A 9,482-nucleotide genomic window follows, 5' to 3' on the forward strand; every position below is an offset into this window, starting at 1 on the left:
CCTCTGGAGGGCAGATTTGGAGTCCGTTCTGGGTTACGGAGATGGGAGATCGTCGCCATCGTCATCACCAACCTTCCTTCATCGCCAATTCCATGATGCTCTTCACCGTTCGTGAGTAATCTCATCATAGGCTTGCTGGACGATGATGGGTTACATGACATCTATCATGTAATCGAGTTAGTTTTGACGGGGATTGATCCCTAGTATTGATACGTCTCCAACGTATCTATAATTTTTGATGGTTTCATGCTATTATCTTGTCAAACTTTGGATATTTTTCATGCCTTTTATATATTTTTTGGGACTAACTTATTAACTCAGTGCCAAGTGCCAGTTCCTGTTTTTTCCATGTTTTTGACCCCTTTCAAAGGAGATTTTGAAACGGAGTCAAAACGGAAGAAAATCCCGGAAAAGATTTTTCTGGAAAGGAAGAAGATCGGGGAGCTTGGGAGCCAAGGCACGGGAGCCCCAGGGGCCCCACAAGACCCCACCCCACGACTAGGGGGGAGGTCACGCCATCCAGGCTTGTGGGCCCCCTGAGCGTCCCCTCACCTAGGGGTTGCGCCTATAAATTCCTTAAAAATCCCAAAAAATCAGGGCATCATCGCAATCACTTATCCGCCGGCGCAAGCTTCTGTCTCTACAAGATCCCATCTGGGGCACGTCCTGGTGCCCTGCCGGAGGGGGGATTCGGACACGGAGGGCTTCTTCATCAACACCATGACCTCTCTGATGGTGCGTGAGTAGTTCACCATAGACCTACGGGTCCATAGCTAGTAACTAGATGGCTTCTTCTCTCTCTTGGATCTTCAATACAAAGTTCTCCATGATCTTCATGGAGATCTATCCGATGTAATGTTCTTTTGCGGTGTGTTTGTCGAGATTCGATGAATTGTGTATTTATGAAAAGATTATCTATGAATCTTATTTGAGTTTCTTCTGATCTCTCTTGTGCATGATTTCATATCCTTGTAATTCTCTTCGAGTTGTGGGTTTTGTTTGGCCAACTAGACCTATGATTCTTGCAATGGGAGAAGTGCTTGGTTTTGGGTTCATACCGTGCGGTGACCTCACCCATTGACAGAAGGGGTAGCGAGGCACGCATCGTGTTGTTGCCATCAAGGGTAAAAAGATGGGATTTTCATCATTGGTTTGAGATTATCCCTCTACATCATGTCATCTTGCTTAAGGCGTTACTCTGTTCGTCATGAACTCAATACACTAGATGCATGCTAGATAGCGGTCGACGTGTGGAGTAATAGTAGTAGATGCAGAAAGTATCGGTCTACTTGTCTCAGGCGTGATGCCTATATGTATGATCATTGCCTTAGATATCGTCATGACTTTGCGCGGTTCTATCAATTGCTCGACAGTAATTTGTTCACCCACCGTGATATTTGCTATTTTGAGAGAAGCCTCTAGTGAACACTATGGGCCCAGGGTCTACTCTACACCATATTTTCAGCCTTACACTTTTTACTTCGTTGCACTTTCCGCCTTCAGATCTCACTTTGCAAACAATCTTGAAGGGATTGACAACCCCTTTGAAGTGTTGGGTGCAAGCTTGTTTGTGTTTGCGCAGGTACTCTGGACTTGACGCAGCCCTCCTTTTGGATCGACACCTTGGTTCTCAAACTGAGGGAAATACTTACTGCTCATGTGCTGCATCACCCTTTCCTCTTCAAGGGAAAAACCGACGCAAACCAGAGAAGTAACAAGTAGAATTCCTAAGCGCCACGGAAGGACTTTTGTTGCCGCAGCAGAAGAATTTCTGGCACCGTTGCCGGGGAGGAAGATCAAGTCAAGAACTCATCCAAGTAGGTGTCGCAAAGTCATCTCTTGCATTTACTTTGTTTGCCAGTTGCCTCTCGTTTTCCTCTCCCCCACTTCACCAATTTTCCTTTTTTGTTTGCCTTTTTCGTTTGCCTTTCCTTTGCTTTTGTGCTATGTGCCTTCAATATGCTTGCATCTTCGCTTGCTGAAAATCTGGTGATATGGATCCTCATCCACTTGTTAATCTCTTTAAGAGATCCAATTATATTGATCGAGTTGCTAGAGAGTTGAGTGCACTTGACTTTCTCTATGGAGTTTTTCTTGAGATACGTGAATCTGAAAATCGTGATGAAGAAATTTATGAAATCATTCACGAGGGCTCCTTGAATGAAAAGCATGATTGCAATGATTTTATTATAAATTCTATTAATGAAAATCATGCTAAAAATATGCAAAACCCTAAGCTTGGGGATGCTAGTTTTGCTATGTCCACTACTTGTTGCAATGATATTTGCAATAATATTGAAAGTGGGTTTGGAGAAGTCATGACTTTATTTGATGATAATCCCACTATTTTTGAAGAGCGTGAAATTTGCATGCATGTGGATCATGAAAAGAATATCCTTTGTGATAGCTATTTTGTTGAATTTGATTATGATCCCGCATGTAATTGCTATGAGAGAGGAAAGTATTGTGGTAGAAACTTTCATGTTACAAAATTACCTCTCGTTATGTGGAGATTGCTATTGTCTGTTTCTTCTTCCTTGCATATGGCAACTATTGGTTGTCTTGACAATCTATTTTCCTATAAAATGCCTATGCATAGGAAGTATGTTAGACTTAGATGTGATTTTCACATGCTTTGTGATGCTCTCGTTGTGCTTCAATTCTTGTCTTTTGTGTGAGCATCATTGATTTATCAATGCCTAGCTAAGGGTGTTAAACAGTAGCGCTTGTTGGGAGGCAACCCAATGAATTTATCTTTTTACTTTCTATGTTGTTGCGTCCACACCATCACAATTCTGTTGTGATTGTGTTTTTTGTGTTTGAGCCAAGCAAAACCTTTATGACTAGTCTTGGTAATGGTTGTTTGATCTTGCTGGAAAAAGACAAAAACTTTTCGCTCACGAGATGATTTTTCATTTTTATTCAGAAGGAGCTTTTGAGTTGATTCTTTTTTCTGCTGGTTGATATGCTTTTTAACCAGGCCTTCATAATGTTTCAGATTTTGTGAAGTACCACAAGTATACGAAGTATACAGATTGCTACAGACTGGTCTATTTTTGACAGATTCTGTTTTTTGTTGAGTTGGTTGCTTGTTTTGATGAAACTATGGTTAGTATCAGGGGTACTAGCCATGGAAAAGTGAGAATACAGTAGCCCAACACCAATATAGATGGAATTCAAGTTTTCTATAGGACCAAAATAAGTGGTAGTTTGTTTTCTTGTACTAATATTATCACGAGTTTCTGTTTAAGTTTTGTGTTGTGAAGTTTTCAAGTTTTGGGTGATGTTCTCATGGACGATGAGATAAGGAGTGGAAAGAGCTCAAGCTTCGGGATGCCCAAGGCATCCCAAGCCAAATTCAAGGACACCAAAAATCCTAAGCTTGGGGATGCCCCGGGAAAGGCATCCCCTCTTTCGTCTTCAATCCATCGGTAACATTACTTGGAGCTATATTTTTATTCATCACATGATATGTGTTTTTGCTTGGAGCGTCTTGTATCGTAGGAGTCCTTTCCTTTTGTTGTGTCACAATCATCCTTGCTGCACACCTTTTTGAGAGAGAGAGAGACATGCACGCATCGTGATTTTTGCTAGAATGCTCATAGTGCTTCACTTATATCTTTTGAGCTAGATACTTTTGCTCTATGTGCTTCACTTATATCTTTTAGAGCACGGCGGTGCGTGATTTGGTAGTTGGCTTATGCTATGAAAGTAGTCCCAAATGTGATAGGTACCCAAAGAGGATGCAAAAACCTCCATCTTCATGTGCATTGAGTAGAAAGAGAAGTTTTGATTCCTCTCAAATAGTTTTGAGACATGGATTTGGTAATATTAAGAGTTATGTTAGTAGGGTGTTGTGAATCTAGAAATACTAGTGTTGACGTTAGTGATTCCCGTAGAATGCACGTATGGTGAACCGCTATGTTAGGAAGTTGGAGCATAATTGATCTATTGATTGTCATCCTTTGTGTTGAGGTCGGGATCGTGCGATGGTTTACACCTACCAACCCTTCCCCTCGGAGTATGCGTTTAGCACTTTGTTTCGATTACTAATAAAAACTTTCACAATAAGTATGTGAATCCTTCATGACTAATGTGAGCCCATGGTATAGATGCACTTTCACCTTTCACCATTGCTAGCCTCTCTAGTTCCGCGCAATTCTCGCCGGTGCACAAACCCACCAAACTTCTTCCTCAAAACAACCACCATATCTACCTACTATGGCATTTTCATAGCCATTCCGAGATATATTGCCATGCAACTCCCACCGTTCCGTCTCATGACTTGTGCCGTCACTCTCATATTGCCATTGCATGATCGTAAGATAGCTAGCGAGATGTTTCAACGTCATACGCCATGCTAGATCGTTGCACATCCCGGTACACTGCCGGAGGCATTTCCTATGGAGTCATCATCATTGTGATCTTTGAGTGTGAGTAAATAAAAGTGTGATGATCATCATTATTAGAGCATTGTCCCATGTAAGGAAATAAAAAAAAGAGGCCAAAGAGCCCAATAATAAAAAAAAGGGAAAAAAAGAGGCCTAAGAGCCCAAATGAAAAAAAGAGAGAACAAGAGAGAAGGGACAATGCTACTATCTTTTTCAACACTTGTGCTTCATGATAGCACCATGTTCTTCATGATTGAGAGCTTCTTGCTTCGTCACCACCATATGCTAGTGGTAATCTTCATTATATAACTTATCTTGTATATTCCAATGATGGGCTTCCTCAAAATTGCCCTAGGTCTTCGTGAGCAAGCAAGTTGGATGCACACCCACTAGTTCTCCTTTTTGAGCTTTCACATACTTATAGCTCTAGTGCATCCTTTTGTATGGCAATCCCTACTCATTCACATTGATATCTATTAATGGGCATCTCCATAGCCTATTGATACGCCGAGTCAATGTGACCATCTCCTATTTTTTGTCTCACAACCACCACCACACTCTATTCCACCTATAGTGTTATATCCATGGCTCGCGCTCATGTATTGCGTGATAGTTATAAAAAGTTTGAGAAAGTAAGAGTGTGAAAACAATTACTTGGCCAATACCGGGGTTGTGCATGATTTACATTAGTTGTGTGAGGATGATGGAGCAAAGCCAGACTATATGATTTTGTAGGGATAACTTTCTTTGGCCTTGTTATTTTGAAAGTTCATGATTACCTTGCTAGTTTGCTTGAAGTATTATTGTTTTCATGTCAATAGCAAACTATTGTTTTGAATCTTACGGATCTGAACATTCATTTCATGTGAAAGAAGTTGTAAAGGACAACTATGCTAGGTAGAATTCCACATCATAAATTCATTCTTTATCACTTCCCTACTCGAGGACGAGCATGAGTTAAGCTTGGGGATGCTTGATACATCTCCAACGTATCTATAATTTTTGATGGTTTCATGCTATTATCTTTTCAAACTTTGGATGTTTTGCATGCCTTTTATATATTTTTTGGGACTAACTTATTAACTCAGTGCCAAGTGCCAGTTCCTGTTTTTTCCATGTTTTTGACCCCTTCCAGAGGAGATTTTGAAACAGAGTCCAAACGGAAGAAAATCCCCGAAAAGATTTTTTCTGGAACGGAAGAAGATCGGGGAGCTTGGGAGCCAAGGAAGGGGAGCCCTAGGGGCCCCACAAGCCCGCACCCCGCGGCCAGGGGGAAGGCCACGCCATCCAGGCTTGTGGGCCCCCTGAGCGTCCCCTGCCCTAGGGGTTGTGCCTATAAATTACCTAAAACTCCCAAAAAATCAGGAGATCATTGCAATCACTTTTCCGCCGCCGCAAGCTTCTGTCTCCGCAAGATCCCATCTGGGGCACGTCCTGGTGCCCTGCCAGAGGGGGGATTCGGACACGGAGGGCTTCTTCATCAACACCATGACCTCTCCGATGATGCGTGAGTAGTTCACCATAGACCTACGGGTCCATAGCTAGTAACTAGATGGCTTCTTCTCTCTCTTGGATCTTCAATACAAAGTTCTCTATGATCTTCATGGAGATCTATCCGATGTAATCTTCTTTTGTGGTGTGTTTGTCGAGATCCGATGAATTGTGGATTTATGATCAGATTCTCTATGAATCTTATTTGAGTTTCTTCTGATCTCTCTTATGCATGATTTCATATCCTTGTAATTCTCTTCGAGTTGTGGGTTTTGTTTGGCCAACTAGATCTATGATTCTTGCAATGGGAGAAGTGCTTGGTTTTGGGTTCATACCCTGTGGTGACCTCACCCAGTGACAGAAGGGGTAGCGAGGCACGCATCATGTTGTTGCCATCAAGGGTAAAAAGATGGGGTTTTCATCATTGGTTTGAGATTATCCCTCTACATCATGTCATCTTCCTTAAGGCGTTACTCTGTTCGTCATGAACTCAATACACTAGATGCATGCTCGATAGCGGTCGATGTGTGGAGTAATAGTAGTAGATGCAGAAAGTATCGGTCTACTTGTCTCGGACGTGATGCCTATATGTATGATCATTGAGTTAGATATCGTCATGACTTTGCGCGGTTCTATCAATTGCTCGACAGTAATTTGCTCACCCACCGTGATATTTGCTATTTTGAGATAAGCCTCTAGTGAACACTATGGCCCCACGGTCTACTCCACACCATATTTTCAGCCTTACACTTTTTACTTCGTTGCACTTTTCGTCTTCAGATCTCACTTTGCAAACAATCTTGAAGGGATTGACAGCCCCTTTGAAGCATTGGGTGCAAGCTTGTTTGTGTTTGCACAGGTACTCGGGACTTGACGAGGCCCTCCTTATGGATCGATACTTTGGTTCTCAAACTGAGGGAAATACTTACTGCTCCTATGCTGCATCACCCTTTCCTCTTCAAGGGAAAAACCAACGCAAACCAGAGAAGTAACAAGAAGAATTCCTAAGCGCCAGGGAAGGACTTTTGTTGCCGCAGCAAGTATCCACTATGTTCTCAGATTGATGTTGCTACTACTTTGCCATGCTTAATGCTTCTCACTAGGGCCCGAGTGCCATGATTTCAGGTCTGAACCTATTATGTTCTCGTCAATATATGTGTGTTCTTGATCCTATCTTGCAAGTTGTAGTCACCTACTATGTGTTATGACCCGGCAACCCCGGAGTGACAATAGCCGGAACCACTCCCGGAGATGACCCAAGTATGAGGAGTTCATGTATTCACTAAGTGCTAATGCTTTGTTCCAGTTCTCTATTAAAAGGAGTACCTTAATATCCCGTAGTTTCCATTAGGACCCCGCTGCCACGGGAGGGATGGACAATAGATGTCATGCAAGTTTTTTTCCCTAAGCACGTATGACTACATACGGAATACATGCCTACATTACATTGATTAACTAGAGCTAGTTACATATCTCTCCATGTTATAAATGTTGCATGATGAATGTCATTCGGCATAATTATCCATCACCGATCCAATGCCTACGAGTTTTTCCTACTAGTCCTTGCTACGTTACTCTGTCGCTACTGTTGTCACTGCTGCTACTGTTACTCTGCTGCTACTGTTGTTACTGTTGCTACTGTTGCTATCACACTACTTTGCTACTGATACTTTGCTGCAGATACTAAGTCTTTCAGGTGTGGTTGAATTGACAACTCAACTGCTAATACTCGAGAATTTTCTTTGGATTCCCCTTGTGTCGAATCAACAAATTTGGGTTGAATACTCTACCCTCAAAAACTGTTGTGATCCCCTATACTTGTGGGTTATCAGCACAGCCCGCCCCGCGCGTACCTCCCCACGATTGGACCGACCGGAAACCAAGGACGGCCCAAAGGGGGAAGGGGCTACGAGCGTAGGTAGACTGATACGTCTAGAACGTATCTATAATTTTTGATGGTTCCATGCTATTATCTTGTCAACTTTGGATGTTTTGTATGCATGAATATGCTATTTTATATCTTTTTGGGACTAAGCTATTAACTCAGTGCCAAGTGCCAGTTTCTGTTTTTCCATGTTTTTGACCTTTTTCAGAGGAAAATATTAAACGGAGTCCAAACGGAATAAAACATGCGGAATGATTTTTTCCATAAAAGAAGATACGTAGGGAACTTGAGAACCAAGGCAAAGGACCCCGGGGGATGTCACCATCCCCCTAGGCGCGGCCTCGGGGCGCCTAGCGGGCTTGTGGGCCCCCCCCGTGGCTCCTTTGCCCTGCTTCTTCCGCATATAAATTCTCCAAAAATCTGAAACAGCCAGGGAGAGTCACGAAAATACTTTTCTACCGCCGCAAGCTTCTATCTCCGCAAGATCCCATCTGGGGAATGTTCCAGTGCCCTGCCGGAGAGGGGATTCGGACACGGAGGGCTTCTTCATGAACACCATTACCTCTCCAATGATGCGTGAGTAGTTCACCACAGACCTTCGGGTACATAGCTAGTAGCTAGATGGCTTCTTCTCTCTCTTGGATCTTCAATACAAAGTTCTCCATGACCTTCATGGAGATCTATCCAATGTAACCTTCTTTTGCGGTATCTTTGTCGACATCCGATGAATTGTGGATTTATGATCAGATTATCTATGAATATTATTTGAGACTCCTCTGATCTCTTATATGCATGATTTTGTATCCTTCTAATTCTTTTCGAGTTGTGGGTTTCGTTTGGCCAACTTGATCTATAATTCTTGAAATGGGAGAAGTGCTTGGTTTTGGGTTGATACCGTGCGGTGTCCTCACCTAGTGACAGAAGGGGTAGCGAGGCACGCATCGTGTTGTTGCCATCAAGGGTAAAAAGATGGGGTTTATATCTATTGCATGAATTTATCCCTCTACATCATGCCATCTTGCTTAAGGCGTTACTCCGTTTGTTATGAACTTAATACACTAGACGCATGTTGGATAGCGGTCGATGTGTGGAGTAATAGTAGTAGATGCAGAAAGTATCGGTCTACTTGTCTCGGACATGATGCCTATATGTATGATCATTGCCTTAGATATCGTCATGACTTTGCGCGGTTCTATCAATTGCTCGACAGTAATTCGTTCACCCACCGTAATACTTGCTATCATGAGAGAAGCCTCTAGTGAACACTATGGCCCCCGGGTCTACTTCACATCATATTTTCTGATCTACACTTTTACTTTGTTGCACTTTCCACCTTCAGATCTCACCTAGCAATTAACTGTGAAGGGATTGACAACCCCTTTATAGCATTGGGTGCAAGTTTGTTTGTTTTTGCGTAGGTACTTTGGAGACATGTCTTGATACTCCTACTGGATTGATACCTTGGTTCTCAAACTAAGGGAAATACTTACTGCTACTGTGTTGCATCACCCTTTCCTCTTCAAGGGAAAAACCAACGCAAGCTCAAGAGGTAGCAAGAAGAATTTCTGGCGCCGTTGCCGGGGAGTATTCAAGTCAAGATAGTTTCCTGTCAACGTGCCAATTTCTGGCGCCGTTGCCGGGGAGTATCAAGTCAAGAATAGTCTCCCTTCAACGTGTCAATTTCTGGCACCGAAGACTATTCTAAGTGAAGCTTA

This window comes from Hordeum vulgare, chromosome 7H (assembly GCF_904849725.1).
Source record: "Hordeum vulgare subsp. vulgare chromosome 7H, MorexV3_pseudomolecules_assembly, whole genome shotgun sequence".
In the NCBI taxonomy this organism is placed as follows: Eukaryota; Viridiplantae; Streptophyta; class Magnoliopsida; order Poales; family Poaceae; genus Hordeum; species Hordeum vulgare.